The sequence below is a fragment of the Pseudophryne corroboree genome, chromosome 3, assembly GCF_028390025.1.
Source record: "Pseudophryne corroboree isolate aPseCor3 chromosome 3, aPseCor3.hap2, whole genome shotgun sequence".
Lineage (NCBI taxonomy): Eukaryota > Metazoa > Chordata > Amphibia > Anura > Myobatrachidae > Pseudophryne > Pseudophryne corroboree.
In genome coordinates this window covers 334,691,891-334,716,943 of record NC_086446.1, presented here as the reverse complement: position 1 = coordinate 334,716,943, position 25,053 = coordinate 334,691,891, and the positions used below count along the sequence as shown (strand labels likewise).

Genomic DNA, 25,053 nt, shown 5'->3' with positions numbered 1-25,053 from the left:
TCTATTTCTCATAGTCCGTAGTGGATGCTGGGGACTCCGTCAGGACCATGGGGATTAGCGGCTCCGCAGGAGACAGGGCACAAAAATAAAGCTTTAGGATCAGGTGGTGTGCACTGGCTCCTCCCCCTATGACCCTCCTCCAAGCCTCAGTTAGGATACTGTGCCCGGACGAGCGTACACAATAAGGAAGGATTTTGAATCCCGGGTAAGACTCATACCAGCCACACCAATCACACCGTACAACTTGTGATCTGAACCCAGTTAACAGTATGACAACGTAGGAGCCTCTGAACAGACGGCTCACAACAATAATAACCCGATTTTTGTACCAATAACTATGTACAAGTATTGCAGACAATCCGCACTTGGGATGGGCGCCCAGCATCCACTACGGACTATGAGAAATAGAATTATCGGTAAGTAAATTCTTATTTTCTCTAACGTCCTAAGTGGATGCTGGGGACTCCGTCAGGACCATGGGGATTATACCAAAGCTCCCAAACGGGCGGGAGAGTGCGGATGACTCTGCAGCACCGAATGAGAGAACTCCAGGTCCTCTTTAGCCAGGGTATCAAATTTGTAGAATTTTACAAACGTGTTCTCCCCCCGACCACGTAGCTGCTCGGCAGAGTTGTAATGCCGAGACCCCTCGGGCAGCCGCCCAGGAAGAGCCCACCTTCCTTGTGGAATGGGCATTTACATATTTTGGCTGTGGCAGGCCTGCCACATAATGTGCAAGCTGAATTGTACTACACATCCAACTAGCAATCGTCTGCTTAGAAGCAAGAGCACCCAGTTTGTTGGGTGCATACAGGATAACAGCAAGTCAGTTTTCCTGACTCCAGCCGTCCTGGAAACCGATAATTTCAGGGCCCTGACAACATCTAGCAACTTGGAGTCATCCAAGTCCCTAGTAGCCGCAGGTACCACAATAAGCTGGTTCAGGTGAAACGCTGACACCACCTTAGGGAGAGACTGGGGACGAGTCCGCAGCTCTGCCCTGTCCGAATGGACAATCAGATATGGGCTTTTGTGATACAAAGCCGCCAATTCTGACACTCGCCTGGCCGAGGCCAGGGCCAACATCATGGTCACTTTCCATGTGAGATATTTCAAATCCACAGATTTGAGCGGTTTAAACCAATGTGATTTGAGGAATCCCAGCACTACGTTGAGATCCCACAGTGCCACTGGAGGCACAAAAGGGGGTTGTATATGCAGTACTCCCTTGACAAACTTCTGGACTTCAGGAACTGAAGCCAATTCTTTCTGGAAGAAAATCGACAGGGCCGAAATTTGAACCTTAATGGACCCCAATCTGAGGCCCATAGACACTCCTGTTTGCAGGAAATGCAGGAATCGACCGAGTTGAAATTTCTTCGTGGAGCCTTCCTGGCCTCACACCACGCAACATATTTTCGCCACATGTGGTGATAATGTTGTGCGGTCACGTCCTTCCTGGCTTTGACCATGGTAGGAAAGACCTCTTCCGGAATGCCTTTTTCCCTTAGGATCCGGCGTTCAACCGCCATGCCGTCAAACGCAGCCGCGGTAAGTCTTGGAACAGACATGGTACGTGCTGAAGCAAGTCCCTTCTTAGCGGCAGAGGTCATGAGTCCTCTGTGAGTATCTCTTGAAGTTCCGGGTACCAAGTCCTTCTTGGCCAATCCGGAGCCACGAGTATAGTTCTTACTCCTCTACGTCTTATAATTCTCAATACCTTGGGTATGAGAAGCAGAGGAGGAAACCCATACACCGACTGGTACGCCCACGGTGTTACCAGAACGTCCACAGCTATTGCCTGAAAGTCTCTTGACCTGGCGCAATACCTGTCCAGTTTTTTGTTCAGGCGGGACGCCATCATGTACACCTTTGGTCTTTCCCAACGGTTCACAATCATGTGGAAAACTTCCCGATGAAGTCCCCACTCTCCCGGGTGGAGGTCGTGCCTGCTGAGGAAGTCTGCTTCCCAGTTGTCCACTCCCGGAATGAACACTGCTGACAGTGCTATCACATGATTTTCCGCCCAGCGAAAAATCCTTGCAGTTTTTGCCATTGCCCTCCTGCTTCTTGTGCCGCCCTGTCTGTTTACGTGGGCGACTGCCGTGATGTTGTCCCACTGGATCAATACCGGCTGACCTTGAAGCAGAGGTCTTGCTAAGCTTAGAGCATTATAAATTGCCCTTAGCTCCAGTATATTTATGTGGAGAAAAGTCTCCAGACTTGATCACACTCCCTGGAAATTTTTTCCCTGTGTGACTGCTCCCCAGCCTCTCAGGCTGGCCTCCGTGGTCACCAGCATCCAATCCTGAATGCCGCATCTGCGGCCCTCTAGAAGATGAGCACTCTGTAACCACCACAGGAGAGACACCCTTGTCCTTGGAGATAGGGTTATCCGCTGATGCATCTGAAGATGCGATCTGGACCATTTGTCCAGCAGATCCCACTGAAAAGTTCTTGCGTGGAATCTGCCGAATGGAATCGCTTCGTAATAAGCCACCATTTTTCCCAGGACTCTTGTGCAATGATGCACTGACACTTTTCCTGGTTTTAGGAGGTTCCTGACTAGCTCGGATAACTCCCTGGCTTTCTCCTCCGGGAGAAACACCTTTTTCTGGACTGTGTCCAGAATCATCCCTAGGAACAGCAGACGTGTCGTCGGAAACAACTGCGGTTTTGGAATATTTAGAATCCACCTGTGCTGTCGTAGAACTACTTGAGATAGTGCTACTCCGACCTCCAACTGTTCTCTGGACCTTGCTCTTATCAGGAGGTCGTCCATTTTCTTCGAAGAAGAATCATCATTTCGGGCATTACCATGGTAAAGACCCGGAGTGCCGTGGACAATCCAAACGGCAGTGTCTGAAACTGATAGTGACAGTTCTGTACCACGAACCTGAGATACCCTTTGTGAGAAGGGCAAATTGGGACATGGAGGTAAGCATCCCTGATGTCCCGGGACACCATATAGTCCCCTTCTTCCTGGTTCGCTATCACTGCTCTGAGTGACTCCATCTTGATTTGAACCTTTGTAAGTGTTCAAATATTTCAGATTTAGAATAGGTCTCACCGAGCCTTCTGGTTTCAGTACCACAATATAGTGTGGAATAATACCCCTTTCCTTGTTGTAGGAGGGGTACTTTGATTATCACCTGCTGGGAATACAGCTTGTGAATTGTTTCCAATACTGGCTCCCTGTCGGAGGGAGACGTTGGTAAAGCAGACTTCAGGAACCTGCGAGGGGAAACGTCTCGACTTTCCAATCTGTACCCCTGGGATACTACTTGTAGGATCCAGGGGTCCTGTACGGCTCCAGCGTCATGCTGAGAACTTGGCAGAAGCGGTGGAAGGCTTCTGTTCCTGGGAATGGGCTGCCTGCTGCAGTCTTCTTCCCTTTCCTCTATCCCTGGGCAGATATGCTTATGGGGACGAAAGGACTGAGGCTGAAAAGACGGTGTCTTTTTCTGCATAGATGTGACTTAGGGTAAAAACGGTGGATTTCCCAGCAGTTGCCGTGGCCACCAGGTCCGATGGACCGACCCCAAATAACTCCTCCCCTTTATACGGCAATACATCTTTGTGCCGTTTGGAATCTGCATCACCTGACCACTGTCGTGTCCATAAACATCTTTTGGCAGATATGGACATCGCATTTACTCTTGATGCCAGAGTGCAAATATCCCTCTGTGCATCTCGCATATATAGAAATGCATTCTTTAAATGCTCTATAGTAAATAAAATACTGTCCCTGTCAAGGGTATCAATATTTTCAGTCAGGGAATCCGACCAAGCCACCCCCGCGCTGCACATCCAGGCTGAGGCGATCGCTGGTCGCAGTATAACACCAGTATGTGTGTATATACTTTTTAGGATATTTTCCAGCCTCCTATCAGCTGGCTCCTTGAGGGCGGCCGTATCTGGAGACGGTACCGCCACTTGTTTTGATAAGCGTGTGAGCGCCTTATCCACCCTAAGGGGTGTTTCCCAACGCGCCCTAACTTCTGGCGGGAAAGGGTATACCGCCAATAATTTTCTATCGGGGGAACCCCGCGCCTCATCACACACTTCATTTAATTTATCTGATTCAGGAAAAACTATAGGTAGTTTTTCCACACCCCACATAATACCCTTTTTTGTGGTACTTGTAGTATCAGAAATATGTAACACCTCCTTCATTGCCCTTAACAAGTAACGTGTGGCCCTAAAGGAAAATACGTTTGTTTTTTTTTGTTTTGTTTTTTTCACCGTCGACACTGGAGTCAGTGTCCGTGTCTGTGTCTGTGTCGACCGACTGAGGTAAAATGGGCATTATAACGTCCCTGACGGTGTTTTAGACGCCTGGACAGATACTAATATGTTTGCCGGCCGTCTCATGTCGTCAACCGACTTGCAGCGTGTTGACATTATCACGTAATTCCTTAAATAAGCCATCTATTCCGGTGTCGACTCCCTAGAGAGTGACATCACCATTACAGGCAATTTGCTCCGCCTCCCAACATCGTCCTCATACATGTCGACACACACGTACCGACACACAGCACACACACAGGGAATGCTCTGATAGAGGACAGGACCCACTAGCCCTTTGGGGAGACAGAGGGAGAGTTTGCCAGCACACACCAAAAACGCTATAATTATACAGGGACAACCTTTATATAAGTGCTTTTCCCTTATAGCATTTTAATATATGTAATCATATCGCCAAATCAGTGCCCCCCCTCTCTGTTTTAACCCTGTTTCTGTAGTGCAGTGCAGGGGAGAGCCTGGGAGCCTTCCCACCAGCATTTCTGTGAGGGAAAATGGCGCTGTGTGCTGAGGAGAATAGGCCCCGCCCCCTTTTCGGCGGGCTTCTTCTCCCGTTTTTCTGAGACCTGGCAGGGGTTAAATACATCCATATAGCCCCCAGGGGCTATATGTGATGTATTTTTAGCCATAAAAAAGGTATTATACATTGCTGCCCAGGGCGCCCCCCCAGCGCCCTGCACCCTCCGTGACTGCTGTGTGAAGTGTGCTGACAACAATGGCGCACAGCTGCAGTGCTGTGCGCTACCTCAGGAAGACTGAAAAGTCTTCTGCCGCCTGCTTCTGGACCTCTTCCATCTTCGGCATCTGCAAGGGGGGTCGGCGGCGCGGCTCCGGGACGAACCCCAGGGTGAGACCTGTGTTCCGACTCCCTCTGGAGCTAATGGTGTCCAGTAGCCTAAGAAGCCAATCCATCCTGCACGCAGGTGAGTTCACTTCTCTCCCCTAAGTCCCTCGATGCAGTGAGCCTGTTGCCAGCAGGACTCACTGAAAATAAAAAACCTAAAAACTTTTTCTAAGCAGCTCTTTAGGAGAGCCACCTAGATTGCACCCTGCTCGGACGGGCACAAAAACCTAACTGAGGCTTGGAGGAGGGTCATAGGGGGAGGAGCCAGTGCACACCACCTGATCCTAAAGCTTTATTTTTGTGCCGTCTCCTGCGGAGCCGCTAATCCCCATGGTCCTGACGGAGTCCCCAGCATCCACTTAGGACGTTAGAGAAAATATCATATTATAATCATTACATGTCCAGATTCTCAGCAATATAATAAAGGACATTTATTGAAATATTTATGAATGGTGCAAAGGAAAATTATTTACCCGTAGCAACAGCCAAATAAGATGGAATGCTGGACAGCAGATAAGTAATATATTGTGGATTAATGTTTAATGAATGCATTTTCAGCAAAACTGGATGTTCACTTAGGATGGAATGAGCAATCCCTTCTCAAAATTGTAGTCCTTCTAAGAGTAACAGATGGACACCAATGCACAAAACTAATTAATCCGCTTTATAAAAATAAAATAAGCAGCAGGCAGATAATTGCAAGTCATGTTACATGCACTGAAGAGGCTTGATCAGTACCAGTTAGTGCATGTGATCATAAATCTCATATCATCCACTTTCCTCCCACCCAGCAGTAGTTGTGGTGCACTGTCCTTCTGCTCAGCCTCAGGAGGAACTTGTGAAGCATCTTCTTGTGTAGGGTCACGTTTCCCTCCCTCATCAGCATATCCCACAAAGCCTCCCTGGTTCTTATCCTGATCTTTCTCCATCACCTGTTCATGAAACATAAAGGAAAAGAAAATTACATCAACAAATTATTTTTGATACTTGTTAATAATGCAGGCACTACTTGAATCGCGACTCCGCCTACCTGAATTTATATAAAAAAAAAAAAAAACTTTCTTCACCCTCTGAAGATCCAACTCTAAGGGGTAAATTTACTAAGGTGGGAGGTTTTAGAACTGGTGATGTTGCCCATAGCAACCAATCAGATTAACATTTATCTAGCTGCTTCTAGAAGATAATAGAATCTGATTGGTTGCTAAAACAACTCCCACCTTAGTAAATTTACCCCTAAATCCCTTCCTCTTCAGAGCCAGATTAAGGGTACTGGCTGTACCAGTCCATTACAACTGCAGTACTCCCCACTCCCAGTTTTTCAGCCTATGCTGACATGGCTGCTCTTCACAGATGTGCGGTGGCAAAATTGGATCGGCTGTGCAGAATTTTTCTGTTCGCAAGAAAACATGTACAATGTAGCTGGTAACGGTCAGTACAAAACATGTGTTGGGTATGGGTGAGCAGCGTTTGGGATCCAGTCGGTCACCATACCGACGCCGGGATCACAGGGTTTAGAATGCTGACGGGAGGGGGCGAGCACAATGAAGCCCCTTCTGTGGGCTTGGCCGCGAGCGGGTGTCGTGGACATCCACGAGTGGGCTCGGTGGTGAGTGAGTGTTGTGGACACCCATGAGTGGTATTAGTCCCTGTTTGTCGGCATTCCGACTGTTGGGATTTTGAGGGGTCAGGATGCAGGCATCAGTATTGTGACCGGCTGTCACATAACTACATCCCCAAAACATGCAGAGACTGTACCGAGTGAGACAGAGGCCCTCATACATTCCTAAAAACCCTGATTCTTGCAGCAAGTTCGAAAACGATTTCCCACATGAGCTCTGCAGTGGAACACTTATTAGTTATGCATGCAATTAGCCTGTGACTGCTTCATAAAACAAAACATAAGTGGAAGTTAATAATAAATGATTCTCTGCTAGCGCCGGACGGCTTTTTAGCATCTTTTTATGTAAAAATACATCTTCGTTGCAATGGAGACTGTGGTGATTAATTTGATACGCGACTCATGTATATCTGTGTGTGAGTCTGAATCTGTATATAAAAGGATGCCGCGGCTTTATTCCACGCCACGTTCCACTGTGCTTCATATACAGACTCAGTCGAACACAGATCTACAAATGTTGCATACCAAATTAATTAGCACATTCTCCTAGTGTGTCCTAGTGGCATCACATTTTTAGGTAAAAAGATGAAAAAACAAGCCTGGCACCAGCAGAGTTGCCCAGGACCTGGCGGATCACTTGCACTATGGCGTATTGAAGCTACCTGTAGCAGACTGCCCTATTTTCTTTTAAACCGAATCTGCAGAAAAATAAACTAATACACACAAGCAGCAAAAATAAACAAACAACAAATAAAACAAACAAGTCTATTCATAAAGCAGAGAAAATGTTGCTATTCACAGAGCAGGTTACCGTGGAGAAGTTCCTAGCTTCTCCCCCTGACCCAGCAGCCACTGCAGCCTCCCTTCTCAGCCGGCATTGCACGCGCAGAGAGACCCGCCGGATGACTACAACACCCCAGAAGGGAAACGTAGGAGAAGACTGCGCCGCTGGATCCCGGTACACCGCACTGCATCACCGGAAAGGTGAGTATCCATGAATTGCTACTTACCAAATCTATATATCACATCAAACAAATGCAATGTATAGTGATAAGTAACAATTCAGTTTTCGTTTTCTACATGAATAGACCTCAAACACTTTTATCTATCACCGTAAAGCTACATTTTCAGTTCACCATTTCTTTCCCTAAAATGTATAAGGGGATGTTTATATCACTCTGTATACTAGATGATGACCACAGTTACCTTATTCTAATTCCAGAACTGAATCCATTTTATCCCTGCACATTTGATTCCTATAATACCTTTCATTAACCTAGGCTAAGGCAAGGAGTACTTTTTATATATCAGTGTCTGATGCTGCAATCCTGATGTTTGGAAAAAAACAAAACATAAAGACGACAAAGAAAGAGAAGAGTATAACATGGTCAAACTCAAAGAGAGAGCTATAAATAGAATGCAAGGAAAGATAATATACAGATATGGGTGTAGGTATGAGAGAATGACAAAGGGGTAAAACAAAGTTGCAGATTAAAACTGACTCTATACAGCAAATGAGAAGATGGCCCTTACTAGCGGTAGTTTCTGAGCAGTTACTAGGCAAGCAGAGATCCAGTGCACCCTTATTGCAGAGGAGCCAGGTGTGGCAGGAAATATGTGATCTTGTAACTGGACATGGGTCTTCAACCTGCGGCCCTCTAGCTGCTGCGGAACTACACATCCAAGCATGCCCTGCCTAAGTGTTAAGTTGCCTTAATAGCAAAACTGTGGCATGGCATGCTGAGATGTGTAGTTCCACAACAGCTGGAGGGTTACAGGTTGAAGACCCATGACGTAACATGTGTGGGAAATGGACAATTTCGCAGACTTTCATAGCCTTTACTGCCCTAGCGTATACCTTCCAGACAGTCCTACACCCACACTTACCTCCATCCGATCAGGTAGTGTGAAGTTTCTTCACTCCCCTGACGTCACCCGGCCCCATAGCCCTGCATGCTAATATGGACGATATTGTCCATATAAGCTTGCATGTATAAACAAGTCGGCACCAACGATGAACGACAGCGGGGCCACGCATCGTTCATCGTTGGTGCCTACACACTGAGCGATAAGGAGAGTTATGGTAGACTTACCATTGTTAACTCTCTTTCTGCGTGGTACACTAGGTTCCACAGGAAAACATCGGGGTGTAGAGTGGATCTTGATCCAGAGGCACCAACAGGCTAAAGCTTTAGGTTGTCCCAGGATGCATTGCGGGGCCTCCTCTGTATCCCTGCCTCCAGGCACTGTGAACTCTGTTTCGTTAACCAGTTCAAAGTAGGAGCAGGAAAGAGAGTAGGTAGATGTTAGTCACATAAAACCACATTCTCAAGACAGGAGAAGGGACCAGCGGCTAATGCCATACATACCCATAGAAGCTAGGTGCGTCAGGGTGGGCATCCTGTGGAACCCAGTGTACCTCGCAGAAAGAGTTAACAATGGTAAGTCTACCATAACTCTCCTTTTCTGCACAGGAAAACATTGGGGATGTCCTAAAGCAGTTCCTCAAGGGAGGGGACGCGCCTTAGCGGGTATGAGAACCCAGCATCCAAAGGAAGCATCCTGGGAGGCGGAAGTATCAAAGGCATAGAACCTAATGAACGTGTTCACTGAGAACCACGTAGCTGCCTTGCACAATTGTTCTGCGGACGCACCACGGCGGGCCGCCCAAGAAGGTCCACAGACCGAGTAGAATGGGCTTTAATATCAGCAGGAGCTGGGAGTCCAGCCTGCGCATAAGCTTGTGCAATCACCTTTCTAATCCATCTGGCCAAGGTTTGCTTAATCGCAGGCCAGCCACGTTTGTGGTAATCATAAAATTACAAAAAGGGTATCTGACCTCCTGATAGAGACAGTCCTCTCCACATAAATACGGAGATCCCTTATGACATCCAAAGACCGCTCTTTGGGGGACAAATCCGAAGAGATAAAAGCCAGGACCACAATCTCTTAGTTAAGGTGAAAAAATGACACTACCTTAGGTAAATAACCTGGGCGAGTTCTAGGAATTGAACAAATGTAATGGTGGTGATCCCGTGCGCACTAAGAGCAGCTTATCAGTTAAATCTCCTTGAAGGTCTCCTCCACCCTTCACCAAAAGTGCAAATCAAATCAAAATAGCAGAGAAATTACTTAACTAGCGCTCCTTGTCTTAACTCTTTGATGATTTCCACCAACTTAGCCTCATTGCATAAAAAAATTGTGTCAGTATGTAAATGAGGAAAAGTACATATAGTGAAGTACAGTTTAATAACACATAATGGAGGTAATTCTGAGTTGATCACAGCAGCAAGTTTGTTAGCAATTGGGCAAAACCATGTGCACTGCAGGGGGGGCAGATATAACATGTGCAGAGAGAGTTAGATTTGGGTGGGTTATTTCATTTATGTGCAGGGTAAATACTGGCTGCTTTATTTTTACACTGCAATTTAGATTTCAGTTTGAACACACCACACCCAAATCTAACTCTCTCTGCACGTTATATCTGTCTCCCCTGCAGTGCACATGGTTTTGCCTAACTGCTAACAAACTTGCTGGTGAAACTTGCTGCTGCGATCAACTCAGAATTAGGCCCATAGTACAATGAAAATTCAGGACAAAACAATTCCTAATACACAGCAAACTAAAGCAGAGGCCCTTTAAGTGTCAGTCCTTCTATCACTCAGTACAGAGGATAATTACCAAAGATGTTGGAACTGCAATGAAACAGTTCATAACAGCATGAAAGTCCGTGGGAAAGAATTCCCAGGGTTTCCCCACAGGCAAGCTGCTATTCAGGTAATCACTACTGTTGAGCGAAGTCAGAACGCCTATACACCAACGCGTTTCCACCCTTCACTAGGGTCTTTTTCAAGGTGCCAGTAACGGATAACAGTGGCTCTGCCTCTTCAAATATTTAAAGACCACCTAACCAATCCTATCATTCCGCTCTCAGCTGAACCCTATACAGCAATCAACTATTTGTCCTGTGGTTCCTTTGCCGAGAGCGGGCATCCCGTCACGTCAAGTCCACGTCATGCATAGTCATGACAACTGGGTCTCTCCTAGAATCCACGTCACGTGTATTCATGGCAACTGGATCTCCCCTGTTGAAAGGCCGTCCCCCAGTGACGTCATCTCCGTCCATCCTCCCAAGTCGCGATCCCCAAGGTGACGGATTTCTCGTTTCAGCAATACATTCCCGTATAATGGTCTACTCCCCCTCAGGGTTCCTTTTGTTCAGAGCCGGCCTTAGGCATAGGCAAACTAGGCAACTGCCTAGGGCATTTGGTATGCTTAGGGCACCAGCAGCTTCTGCAGCATGCCTATATTCTGTGTGCGACTGCAGCTGTATCTGCATATGAAATGCTAGGTTGCAGTGTATTCCTGGAAATCACTGTAATGTAGCATTTCGTTGGCAGATACAGCCGCAGTCGCACACAGAATATAGGCATGCTGCATATCATTTTAATCAGCAGAACCTGCTTGTGCATTCTAGCCACATAGTAATGCAAATAAGATGCATTTTCATAAACAAAAGGCGCCCCACGTTAGCAGAGCTGCCAGCTGACTCATGCCAGGCATCTCCTGCAGAACTAGCGGCGGTGCTAGGGGGCACCAGCCAAAATCTTGCCTAGGGCATCATATTGGTTAGGGCCGGCTCTGCTTTTGTTTAACGTTTTTCAAATGTATCATAAATCAATTTAAAGGTATTTTACCGATGCGTCATGTCACTTCCGGTGACGTGTAATGTAAACATCCGGATGTCAAACTCTGTAACGTAAACAAGCACTCAGTAAACTCTGTATCGTATCCACAACCACTTAAAAACACATAAAATAGCTATTACATAAACAGATTCAAATACTGACTAGTCTAAAATCTATTTCAACCAATGTTAATTAAAGAAACCATTTGATCTCGAAATCAGCATTCAGGCCTTCTGGTTTTAAAGTCCCTAATTCATAAATAGCCTTCATTTCTGCGCTAGTTAAGTAATTTCTTTGCTATTTTGATTTGAGTTTTAAGAATTGCCCAGTCATGATGTAATGTTAGAAAGGGTGGACGACAGGACAAAGCGCCTATTTCCGACACCGTTCTAGCAGAGGTAATAGCCAACAGAAACAGGACCTTGGCTGTGAGCCATTTAAGGTCCACTGACTCAAGGAGGTTCAAATGGAGACTCTTGTAGGGCATTCAGGACAACATCCCATTGAGCCACCAGAGGGACATACAGAGGCTGAATCCTTAACACAACCTGAGTGAATGTATGAACGTCAGGTAGAGATGCAATTTATCTCAGAAACCACACCGACAAGGCAGATATGTGAACCTTGAGGGAGGCCAGATAAAGGCCTAAGTCCAGGCTTTGTTGCAGGAAAGCCAGGATTCTGGATGTTTTGAAACTGTACACATCATAGTTCTTATCAGCACATTAGGTGAAGTAAGAAATCCAGACCCTGTAATAGATCCGGGCAGATGCCGGTTTGCGGGCTTTCAACATAGTTTGGATGACCGCCTCAGAGAATCCTTTGTCCCTCAGGAGTGATGCTTCAAGTGCCATGCCGACAAACCCAGTCTGGCCAGGTCTGGATAGAGACAAAGGCCCTGTATGAGGAGGTCTGATCGTTGAGGAAGTAGAAGAGGATGCTCTGTCGATAGACCATGCAGGTCTGAGAACCAATGCAGTCTGGGCCACGCCGGAGTGACTAGCAGTAGTACTCCTCCTTCTTGCTTGAACTTACGCAGGACCCTGAGCAGGAGTGACACTGGAGGGAACACGTAAGGCAGCCGAAAGTTCCATGGAATGGCTAGTGCATCCACGAACGCTGCTTGAGGATCCCTGGTCCTTGATCCGAAGACCGGAACTTTGTGAATGTGTCGAGACGCCATCAGTTCTACATCTAGGAGTGGCAAGACTTCCGCATGAAGACTCCACTCTCCAGCGTGTACGTCCTGATGACTGAGGAAGTCCACTTCCCAGTTTAGGACACACGGAATGAACAATGCCGATATTGCTGGCAGATGACGTTCCGCCCATCGAAGGACTTTTGACACTTCCAACATTGCCATGCAGCTTCGAGTGCCGCCTTGATAATTGATGTATGCCACTGTGGTGGCGTTGTCTGACCATACTTGAACAGGCCTGTTCTGTACCAGAGGCAGGGCGAGAGTTAATGCATTGAACACTGCCTGCAGCTCCAGAATGTTTATTGGGAGTAGAGACGCCTCCTTGGTCCAACAACCATGAAAAGTGTTGCTCCAACACCGCACCCCATCCTCGCAGACTGGCATCCATCGTCAGCAGGACCCAGTAGGGGATCCAGAAGGAATGGCCCTTGCTCAATTGCTGGTCCTGTAGCCACTAGGTCAGCGATTGACGAACCTTCGGAGTCAAAGTAATCATGTGAAATTTGATCCAATGAGGTAGGCCGTTCCACTTGGAACCTCTGTAGAGGGCGGGAATGAAATTAAGCATACTCTACCATGTCGAATGCCGACACCATCAGGCCAAGTACTTGCATCGCCAAGTGTATTGACACTCTGGGGCAACAAAGGAAGCACCTTATTCTGTCTTGAAGCTTCAAGACTTTCTCCGGAGACAGGAACAGATGTTAACTGTGTGTGTCCAGGAGTGCCCCCAGGTGTACCATGCTGTGAGCTGAGACCAGCGAGGATTTCTTCCAATTGATGAGCCACCCACGGGCTTGTAGGAAGCTTACCGTCAGTTGTAGATGACTGAGGAGGACATTGTGGGAGTTTTCCAGGATCAGTAAGTCATCCAGATAGGCCAGGATCCTGACTCCCTGGTGACGGAGATGTACCGTCATTACGGCCATGACCTTGGTGAAGATCCGAGGAGCTGCAGCCAGTCCAAATGGCAGAACCTGGAACTGATAGTGTAGGTTGCCAATAACAAACCACAGATACTGCTAATGTGATTTGGCAATAGGTATATGCAGGTATGCATCCTGAATTTCCAGGGATACCATATAGTCTTCGGGTTCCATTGCCAGTACAATTGAGCGCAGTGTCTCCATACAGAACCTGGACACTCTCACAAACTTGTTTAGTGATTTGAGGTTGAGTATAGGACGGAAGGACCCATTGGTTTCGGGACTAGAAACAGGGTCAAGTAGTAACCACTGCCCCTTTGGGACAGTGGTACCGGCACTACCACTCCTGTATCCAGGAGAGAACTCACAACCTGCTGCAGTGGATCCAAAGAGATAACTGTGGTGCAAAACTACGTCTCTTGAAAGAGACTGCGTACCCGTGAGAGACAACTTCTCGCACCCATGAGTCTGAGGTGGTCTTCAACCAGACTGCAGAAGACGGCCTCCCACCCTGGGGTCCCCCAGGGGGAGGTCCGCCCTGTCATGCGGCAGGCTTGTCTTGTTTAGAAGCAGGCTGATGGGCTGCCCAGGACTTCTTTGTCTTGGGCTTAGTGGTTTTGGAAGCACGAGATTGTCTCGGGTATGCCTGACCTTTTGCTTTCCCTTGAGGTCGAAAGGAACGAAAAGTGGTACTTTTTGCTTTCTGTGCAGAAGGATTAGTATTTGGCAGTTCAGACACAATTTTATTTAGGTCTTCCCCAAACAATATGTCTCCCTTAAAAGGGAGTACCTCCAAGGTCTTTTTGGAGTCCAGGTCCACCTTCCATGACCTCAACCACAGAATACGGCGAGCCAGGACAGTCGTAGTCAACGCCTTGACTGCCAACACACCCGCCTCAGAGGACGCCTCTTAAATATAATAAGAAGCGGTGGTTATGTGAGACAGGTATTGTCTGGCATTGTCAGATATATCCTCTGGCAGCTCTTCCTCTAATGCCTGAATCCATGCTTCAATACCTTTAGCAGCCCAGGAGGCAGCAATAGTGGGTCTATGTACAGCACCTGTCAGGGAGTAAATGGATTTAAGACATCCCTCCAAACGCTTATCTGTGGGTTCTTTCAGTGAAGTGACAGTAGTGACAGGCAGAGTTGATGACACCACTAAGCGGGTGACATGAGAATCCACCGGCGGTGAATTTTCCAACTTGTTACATAACTCTGCAGGGAGATGGTAGCGAGCTAAGGCCTGTTTAGATAGAGGGAATTTCTTCCTGGGATTAGACAAGGGTTCCTGCCTGATGTCAACCAAATGGTCAGAATGGGGTAACAGATTTTTAGCCACCTTCTGCCGTTTAAAAGATTCAGTTTCCTTCATGACAGTAGTGGGTTCCTCATTATCAGTGATTTGTAGGATTTACTTAATAGCAACCACTAGAGCAGGGACGTCAATTTGCATTGTAGAATCCTCGTCAGAAACGCCTGATTCAGAGTCGACAGGACAGTATGCTTCCCCTCCTCTTCACATGAAACATCAGAGAGAATTGTGGATTGTGAGGAGGAAGCAGTCGGCTTAGATGACCCAGCGACACGGGAGTGACCGGAGGTAGACTTTTGTCTGACCAAGGAATGAGTCAACTGCTGGTTAGACAAGTTTTCCGCCCAAGGCAGATTAACCATAGGGACTATTTGAGACTGTAATGGTACAGGTGGTCCCATAGGGGGCGTTAGGCATTCCACTAGAGTACCCAGAAGGCTTAAGAACGCAACCTAAGGTGGCTCCTGACTGGATACAAGAGTTGAGGACTGACTGGATGGTGTATGACACATGGTACACAGACCATCATACACAGCTTCCCCCACTGGTAAATCTTTGGCGCATACTCTGCATGATGCAGGAGCGTCCACATATTTACTGCCCTTCCTGTTAGACATTGTACACAAATGCAACAGAGAGCGGTTTAGTACGATGAAGCCAGACAGAGTATAATACAGGTTGAGTATCCCATATCCAAATATTCCGAAATACGGAATATTCGAAATACGGAATTTTTTGAGTGAGATAGTGAACCTTTGCTTTCCGATGGCTCAATGTACACAAACTTTAATACACAAAGTTATTAAAAATACTATATTTAATGACCTTCAGACTGTGTGTATAAGGTGTATATGAATTATAAATGAATTGTGTGAATGTACACACACTTTGTTTAATGCACAAAGTTATTAAAAATATTGGCTAACATTACCTTCAGGCTGTGTGTATAAGGTTTTTATGAAACATGTATGTATTTTCTGCTTAGACTTAGGTCCCATCATTATATCTCATTATGGTATGCAATTATTCCAAAAACAGGATTTTAATACCTACTGGTAAATCCTTTTCTCCTAGTCTGTAGAGGATGCTGGGGTCCACTTCAGTACCATGGGGTATAGACTGTCCTGCAGGCGCCATGTGCACTTTAAGACTTTTCTAGAGTGTGAACTGGCTCCTCCCTCTATGCCCCTCCTCCAGACCTCAGGATAGGAACTGTGCCCAGGGAGACGGACATTTCGAGAAAAGGATTCACTTTTAAATTAACGGTGAGATTCCTACCAGCTCACACTTCAACCATGCTGCACAACATGGTATTCAACAAAACTCATGCCAACAAGCATGAACATTACAGCAACTGTGCTGAAAACGTAACAAAATAACAACTGCAGGTAAAGTACGCACTGGGCTGGGTGCCCAGCATCCTCTACGGCAGGGGTGGGGAACCTCCGGGCCGCGGGCCGTATAAGCCGGGTGGCGTGTAGGACTTGAAACCAGCTGCCGGTTCGTGAGCCAATCAGAGCTCGCAGACCGGCAGCCAATCAGGAGCCGCGACTGCCGGTCCGCAAGCTCTGATTGGCTCTTGAACTGGCGGCTGGTTTCAAGTCCTACACGCCGCCGCCCAACATAGCCGCTCTCTCCTCCATGTCCTGACACACGAGAAACGCCGCCGAAAGGAGCAGCAAGCAGCAGCAGCAGCAGCGGTAAGCAGCATGGGGGGGGGGGGGGGGGCATTTGTAAACCTGGCACTGTGGGGGCATCTGTATACCTGGCACTGTGGGGGGCATTTGTATACCTGGCACTGTGGGGGGCATTTGTATACCTGGCACTGTGGGGGGAATTTGTATACCTGGCACTGTGGGGGGCATCTGTGTACCTGGCACTGTGGGGGCATCTGTATACCTGGCACTGTGGGGGGCATTTGTATACCTGGCACTGTGGGGGCATCTGTATACCTGGCACTGTGGGGGGCATTTGTATACCTGGCACTGTGGGGGGCATTTGTATACCTGGCACTGTGGGGGCATCTGTATACCTGGCATTGTGGGGGGGCATTTGTATACCTGGCACTGTGGGGCATCTGTATACCTGGCATTGTGGGGGGGCATTTGTATACCTGGCACTGTGGGGGCATTTGTATACCTGGCACGGTGAGGGGCATTTGTATACCTGGCACGGTGGGGGGGCATTTGTATACCTGGCATTGTGGGGGGGCATTTGTATACCTGGCACTGTGGGGCATCTGTATACCTGGCATTGTGGGGGGGCATTTGTATACCTGGCACTGTGGGGGCATTTGTATACCTGGCACGGTGAGGGGCATTTGTATACCTGGCACGGTGAGGGGCATTTGTATACCTGGCACTGTGGGGGCACTTGTATACCTGGCACTGTGGGGGCAATTGTGGATCTGGCACTGCACTATTGGGGGCATATGTGTATCACGTCCCATTTTAACTGGCCACACCCATTTTTTTGGCAGTACCTCTAAGGGGCAGACCTACTGGGGGGCAGGGTAATTTTTTAAATTGAGAATTTTTGTATGGCCCCCGAAGGATTTTATAAATATCCAAATGGCCCTCAGTAGAAAAAAAGGTTCCCACCCCTGCTCTACGGACTAGGAGAAAAGGATTTACCGGTAGGTATTAAAATCCTGTTTTCTCATACGTCCTAGAGGATGGTGGGGTCCACTTCAGTACCACGGGATTATACCAAAGCTCCAGTACAGGCGGGAGAGTGCGGATGACCCTGCAGCACCGATTGACCAAACTTGAGGTACTCATTGGCCAAGGTGTCAAACTTGTAAAACTTAGCAAACGTGTTTGCCCCTGACCAAGTAGCTGCTCGGCAAAGTGTAACGCCGAGACCCCACGGGCAGCCGCCCAGGATGAGCCCACCTTTCTAGTAGAATGGGCATTCACCGAATTCGGTTTCGGCAATACTGCCGTGGAATGAGCGTGCTGAATCGTACCTCTGATCCAGCGCGCAATGGTCTGCTTAGAAGCAGGACACCCAATCTTGTTGGGAGCATACAGGACAAACAGAGCCTCTGTTTTCCATATCCGAGCTGTTCTTGTGATATACATTTTCAATAATCTGACCACATCCAGAGACGTTGATGCAGCGAAGGTGTCAGTAGCCACTGGCACCACAATAGGTTGGTTTATATGGAAAGAAGAAACCACCTTCAGAAGAAATTGCTGACGAGTTCTTAACTCAGCCCTATCTTCATGGAAGATCAAGTAAGGACTCTTGTGAGACAAGGCCCCTAACTCAGACACCCTCCTTGCGGATGTCAAGGCCAACAGCATGACCACTTTCCAAGTGAGAAACTTCAACTCTATCTCCTGTAGAGGTTCAAACCAATCCGATTGAAGGAACTGCAACACCACATTAATATCCCATGGTGCCACTGGAGGCACAAATGGAGGTTGGATGTGCAGAACCCCTTTCACGAACGTCAGAACTTCTGGAAGGGAGGCCAATTGTTTCTGAAAAAACGGACAAAGCAGAAATCTGGACCTTGATTGAACCCAATCTTAGGCCCGCATCCACATCTGCCTGCAGAAAATGGAGAAAACATCCCAACTGAAACTCTTCCGTAGGAGCCTTCTTGGATTCACACCAAGACACATATTTTCTCCAAATACGGTGGTAATGTTTAGACGTTACTCCTTTCCTGGCCTGAATCAGAGTGGGAATGACTTCTTTGGGAATAAACTTTCGGGCTAGGATCCGGCGCTCAACGGCCATGCCATCAAACGTAGCCGCGGTAAGTCCTGATACACGCACTGCCCCTGCTGCAGCAGGTCCTCGCGAAGAGGAAGAGGCCGAGGATCTTCTATGAGCAACTCCTGAAGATCTGGATACCAAGCTCTCCTTGGCCAGTCTGGGACAATGAGGATCGCTCGAACCCTTGTTCTCCTAATGATCTTGAGCACTTTTGGAATTAATGGAAGTGGAGGAAAGACATACACCGACCGAAACACCCACTGGGTCACTAGTGCATCCACTGCTATTGCTTGAGGGTCTCTCGACCTGGAACAATATCTCTGAAGCTTCTTGTTGAGACGAGAGGCCATCATGTCTACTTGAGGAACTCCCCAAAGACCTGACAGCTCTGCGAAGACTTCTTGGTGGAGTCCCCATTCTCCTGGATGGAGATTGTGTCTGCTGAGGAAGTCTGCTTCCCAGTTGTCCACTCCCGGAATTAAAATTGCTGACAGAGCACTTTTGCATGTCTTTCTGCCCAGAGGAGGATCTTTGTCACCTCTGCCATCGCCGCTCGGCTTTTTCGTTCCGCCCTGACGGTTTATGTACGCGACTGCTGTTACATTGTCCGACTGGATCTGTACGGGTTGATCTTGAAGAAGATGCCCCGCTTGTAGAAGGCCGTTGTAAATGGCTCTCAACTCCAAAACGTTTATGTGAAGACAGGTTTCCTGACTTGACCATCTTCCTTGGAAGCTTTCTCCCTGTGTGACTGCACCCCAGCCTCGGAGACTTGCATCCATGGTTACTAGGACCCAGTCCTGAATCCCGAACCTGCGACCCTCTAGTAGGTGAGAACTGTGTGGCCACCACAGGAGCGAAATTCTGGCTTCTGGATGACAGGACTATCTTCCAGTGCATGTGTAGGTGGGATCCGGACCACTGGAATACTCTGGCATGGAATCTGCCAAACTGTATGGCCTCGTAGGGTACTACCATCTTCCCCAACACCCGAATGCATTGATGAATCGACACTCTTGTTGGTTTCAGAATTTGTTTGACCATTCTCTGGATTTCCAGAGCCTTTTCTACTGGAAGAAATACCCTCTATACTTCTGTGTCCAGTATCATCCCCAGAAAGGACAATCTTGTCGTCGGTTCCAATTGTAACTTTAGAAAACTTATGATTCAACCGTGATGTTGAAGTACTGTCAGGGAGAGTGCCATGTTCTGCACCAACTTTTCCCTGGATCTCGCTTTTATCGGGAGATCTTCCAGGTCAGGAATTATATTGACTCCTTGTTGTCGAAGGAGGACCATCATTTCCTGCCATCACCTTGGAGAAAACCCTCGGTGCCGTGGAAGGTCCGAACGGCAACGTCTGAAATTGGTAATGACAGTTCTGTATTGCGAATCTCAGATGAGCTTGATATGAAAGATAAATGTGAACGTGTAAGTAGACATCTTTTATGTCTATTGATACCCTAAAGTCCCCCTCCTCCAGACTGGAAACCACTGCCCTCAGGGATTCCATCTTGAACTAGAACCTTTGCAGGTAGAGATTCAGAGTATACAGGTTTAGAATCGGTATGACTGAGCCGTCCGGCTTCGGAACCACGAATAGGGTTGCAATAAACCCTTCTTGTTGTAACAAGGAAACCAGGACAAAACTTGATCCTGACACAATTTTTGTATTGCTGCTGCCACCACTTCCCTGTCTGGGATAGAAGCTGGTAAGGTCGATTTAGAAAATACGGCCTGGGGAAATTTCTTGAAACTCCAGTTTGTACCCGTGGGACTCTATGTGTATGACCCACGGGTCTAGGCCAGATTAAACCCAGAACTGACTGAAGAGTTTCAGACGTGCCCCCACCTGAGCGGACTCCCGCAAGGGAGCCCCAGCTTCATGCTGAAGATTTGGCAGAAGTAGAGGTTGATTTCTGCTCCTGTGATCCTGGAGGCGTTGTGGACTTTATTTCCTTTTCCCCTTTACCCACAAAGAGAGGGGAACCTTTACCCTTTTTTGTAATTTTTGGGCCAAAATGACTGCATCTGAGAGTGATGTGTCTTTTTCACCGGCGCAGGAGCAATAGGCAAGAATGTCGACTTACCTGCGGTAGCCGCAGAAACTAAAGCACTCAGCCCATCTCCAAATAAGGACTCACCTTAATACGGGAGAACCTCCATATTCCCTTTGGAATCTGCGTCAGCCTTCCATTGGCGAATCCACAACGCCCTCCGTGCTGAGATTGCCATGGTAGCGGCTCTTGATCCCAAGGGACCAATATCTTTCATGGTTTCTAGCATGTACGCTGCAGCGTCTCTGATATGACCTAACGTTAGGAGTATCTCATCTCTATCTATTGTGTCCATGTCTAATGACAAGTTTACTGACCACTTTTCAATAGCACCACTCACCCACGCACAGGCAATGGTAGGCCTGAGTAGTGTCCCATTGGCCACATCAATAGATTACAACGTAGACTCCAATTTGCGGTCTGCCGGCTCCTTAAGTGAAACCGTCCCAGGCGCAGGGAGAAAACACCTTTTTCCTTTAACCGTGACAAGGCACTGTCTAAAATGGGGGGTGACTCCCACCTTTTCCTGTCGTCTGCATGGAAAAAGCTAAGCTGCCTGACTTCTTTTGGGAATCTGAAATTTCTTTTCGGGTTAAACCAGACTCCCTCCAAGAGACTGTTCAGCTCATGAGGAGGAGGGAAAGTTACATTACTTCTTTACCAAGGTAAACCTGCTCCTGTGGTAAAGGAGGGGCCCCCGTAACTTCTAATACCTCCTTTATAGCTAAAACATGTTTTGAATGTTTTTCGCTAACTTAAGGACCTATTCCCCTGGAATCACTAGTGTCGACACAGGAATTAGCGTCCGTGTCGGTATCAGTTCATACTACTTGTGCAAAAGTTTATGTGACCCAGAGGGGTCCCCTGTGGATGAAAGGCAGAACTATTAAAAATCACATCTTCAGATTATTTTCAGTTTTCTGCATGAGACTCAGACTTATCCAATCTCTTACTGATATGATTCACACTATCACGTAAATCTTTCACCCAGTCAGGCTCTTGGTGTCACATTACAACTCTGTGTCCCTAACATGGCTCCCACAGAGGGAGAGCTCCCTGTCTCAGACATGTCACACACGTGCACAATCACAGCACAGACACTCCGGGGCTTATAGGGGACAGACCCACGGTAAAATCTGTCAGAGGGACACAGAAAAACATTGCCAGTCCACAACTCAGCGCTTAAACAAAAATCCCTGTGTAGTGTACTTTGTACACAGAGACTTTCCGCTCTATATATATTGTCAATAATAGGTTATAATACCACAATATACACTTTCCCCCCCTTTATGCACTCTGATACTAAAATCATAAGTCGAGAGGAGGATCAGCATTTCTTCCCTTGCTTTTTGCTGGAAGAAAATGATGCTGAGCAGTGTGCTGGCTGCCTGAGGAAGAAGCCCCGCCCCTTGCAATGGCGCGTTTTTCCTCAGCAAACGTGAGGTAATATTTATACTGGCAGGGGTGTAGGATTGTGCCACGGCCCAATATGCTACCTTTTTGCCAGTCAGAGTAGGTTTTCATGCTGTCCAGGGCCCCACCCCCGCACCTTGCACCCTGCTGTGCGCTGTGTATGGATAGCATGTCCGCGCAGCGTTCCCGCTCGCTGCGCGCTACCTTGAGCCGTCACGATGACCGGAGGTCCCTCTGCAGATCTCCGGTAATAATATTCACGCGTCTTCTGACTTCTGGCTCTGTTAGGTGGGTGACGGCGTGCTGTGGGAGTGAGCGCATAGCCGCAGCTAGTGTTTAGTACCCTTCGGGAGCTAATGGTGTCCTGTCAGCAAGAAGCAGAGCTATGAAACTCTATAGGAAGTTGGTTCCTACTTCTTCCGCCACGAAGCAGAGAGACTGTTGCCAGCAGTCTTCCTGAAATAAAAAACCTAACATAAAGTCTTTTCAGTGAAGCTCAATAGAGCTCCACTGGAGTGCGGCCAGTCTGCCTGGGCACATTTTGTAAACTGAGATCTGGAGGAGGGGCATAGAGGGAGGAGCCAGTTCACACTCTAGAAAAGTCTTAAAGTGTCCATGGCTCCTGCGGAACCGTCTATACCCCATGGTACTGAAGTGGACCCCAGCATCCTCTAGGACGTATGAGAAATACAGAAAAATTCGATATCCAAAATACTTCTGGTCCCAAGCATTTTGGATAAGGGATACTCAACCTGGTACCTGCGTATAAATCCGATAGTATGCGACTGAGTCCCCAATACACACAACACCTGCGAATAAATCCGCTATTATGTGACTGAGTACACAGTAGAATACACTGAATAGGTAAATACTGTGACGCACTATATAAACGACCCTGACGCACATAGTCCCCTAGGGTACAGAATATAGTGATAGATCTCCAGGAAACACTGAAAGGCACACACAGTCACATTAGCAATGCAAATAATTATTAGTATGACAATAAAACTGCACTGAACTAATACATACATATATATATATATATATATATATATATATATGTATGTAAGTAGCACAGCGCGGTCCTAGACCAGAATACCCGTATAATATATTCTGTATTTGGCACACTGTTTCTTAACTAACGCTGTCTGTATAGAGACATGTAGAATACTCAAGTGTTTGTAAAGTCACAGCTTTAAAAGGGAGACCTTGCCCTGCAGTCCCAGAGACTAGCCGCAGCTATACACCCAAGATGGCGCCCAGCGTCTCAGTCAGGGAGTGCGGGAGAGTGTGAGGAAGCTCCAGGGTGGGAAAATCTGCAGTAGATGTCGCCCTGGGCCGGGGAGAGTATACAGATCAAGCGCCGATTCCCCTATGCTGGACCTCACCACTGGTACTACAGAGACTTATCAATAGGGGCCTTAGAACATCCGACCTGTACTCTTATGCCCTGGCGGATATAGTGGGGTCCCTGCTCGGTGACAGTGTCCACGCCAGCATCGCAGTCCATCTCCCTAGACTGTGATCAGGAACGCAATTTAGTGGCGGGTTCCGCCTGGGGGACCCTCTTACCTCCTCCCCGTAGCAGCCACGTGAACCAGGAGAGCTTCTGCGACCGTGTGCCTAAAGCCGTAGCATCTCCGCCGCAAGTACCCGGGAACTGGGCCGCGGGAGTATGCAACGCCACTTGGGAGGTAATGGAGCTGCAGCGCTGAAGTGTCAAAATGACATACAGCGCTGACAGCCAAGTTCTGAAGAAAATTTCACAGTGCAGCCCTCCTGTTAGGTGACCTGCTGCTACAGGCACCAACTCGAAACTGAGCTGACCTATAGGCGGGGTTACAGAGGAGTCCTCAATGCATCCTGGGACAGCCTAAAGCTTTAGCATGTTGGTGCCTCTGGATCCACTCTACACCCCAATGTTTTCCTGTGGAACAGTGTACCCCGCTGCAGAAATTAATATCTTGCTCATTAATGAACAAGATCGTTCATATCGCTCAGTGTAATCGGTGTGTAGGGCCTATAAGAGGAAGGATTTGAGCACTACATTAAACATGGATTCTGTTAAGCAAAAGGTGGCAATTAATAACTAGAAAGTACAAGTTTTCATAGATAATACCTAACAACTAAATTTATATAAATGGAATGGAATTTTTAATATCGCTTTATTTACCTGCCTAATGCCCCTTTTTGCAGTAGAATAAGGCAGATCTACACTACAGTAGAAGCACATTGGCAACATGAAAAGAGAGCTGTCCTCCATCACTCTGCCTTAAGGTGGGTACACACTAATAGATATTTCTCTATCGTCCTAAGTGGATGCTGGGGTTCCTGAAAGGACCATGGGGAATAGCGGCTCCGCAGGAGACAGGGCACAAAAAAGTAAAGCTTTTACCAGATCAGGTGGTGTGCACTGGCTCCTCCCCCCATGACCCTCCTCCAGACTCCAGTTAGATTTTGTGCCCGAACGAGAAGGGTGCAATCTAGGTGGCTCTCCTAAAGAGCTGCTTAGAGAAAGTTTAGCTTAGGTTTTTTACTTTACAGTGAGTCCTGCTGGCAACAGGATCACTGCAACGAGGGACTTAGGGGAGAAGTAGTGAACTCACCTGCGTGCAGAGTGGATTTGCTGCTTGGCTACTGGACACTAGCTCCAGAGGGACGATCACAGGTACAGCCTGGATGGTCACCGGAGCCGCGCCGCCGGCCCCCTTGCAGACGCTGAAGAGAGAAGAGGTCCAAAATCGGCGGCTGAAGACTCCTGAGTCTTCATAAAGGTAGCGCACAGCACTGCAGCTGTGCGCCATTTTCCTCTCAGCACACTTCACACAACAGTCACTGAGGGTGCAGAGCGCTGGGGGGGGCGCTCTGAGAGGCAAATAAAAACCTTATTAGAGGCAAAAAAATACCTCACATATAGCCCACAGAGGCTATATGGAGATATTTAACCCCTGCCTAAC

The 25,053-nt window shown here is 47.7% G+C and overlaps 1 long non-coding RNA gene across 1 annotated transcript in view; it reads right to left on the bottom strand.

The window, feature by feature from the left end:
- Positions 1–5,798: 5,798 nt before the first annotated feature.
- Positions 5,799–25,053, bottom strand: part of LOC135057758 (uncharacterized) — a 31,200-nt gene continuing 11,945 nt past the window's right edge. Inside the window, exon 2 of the long non-coding RNA XR_010244345.1 lies at positions 5,799–6,081. This is a non-coding gene — a long non-coding RNA (uncharacterized LOC135057758). The remainder of the gene's footprint in view (positions 6,082–25,053) is intronic.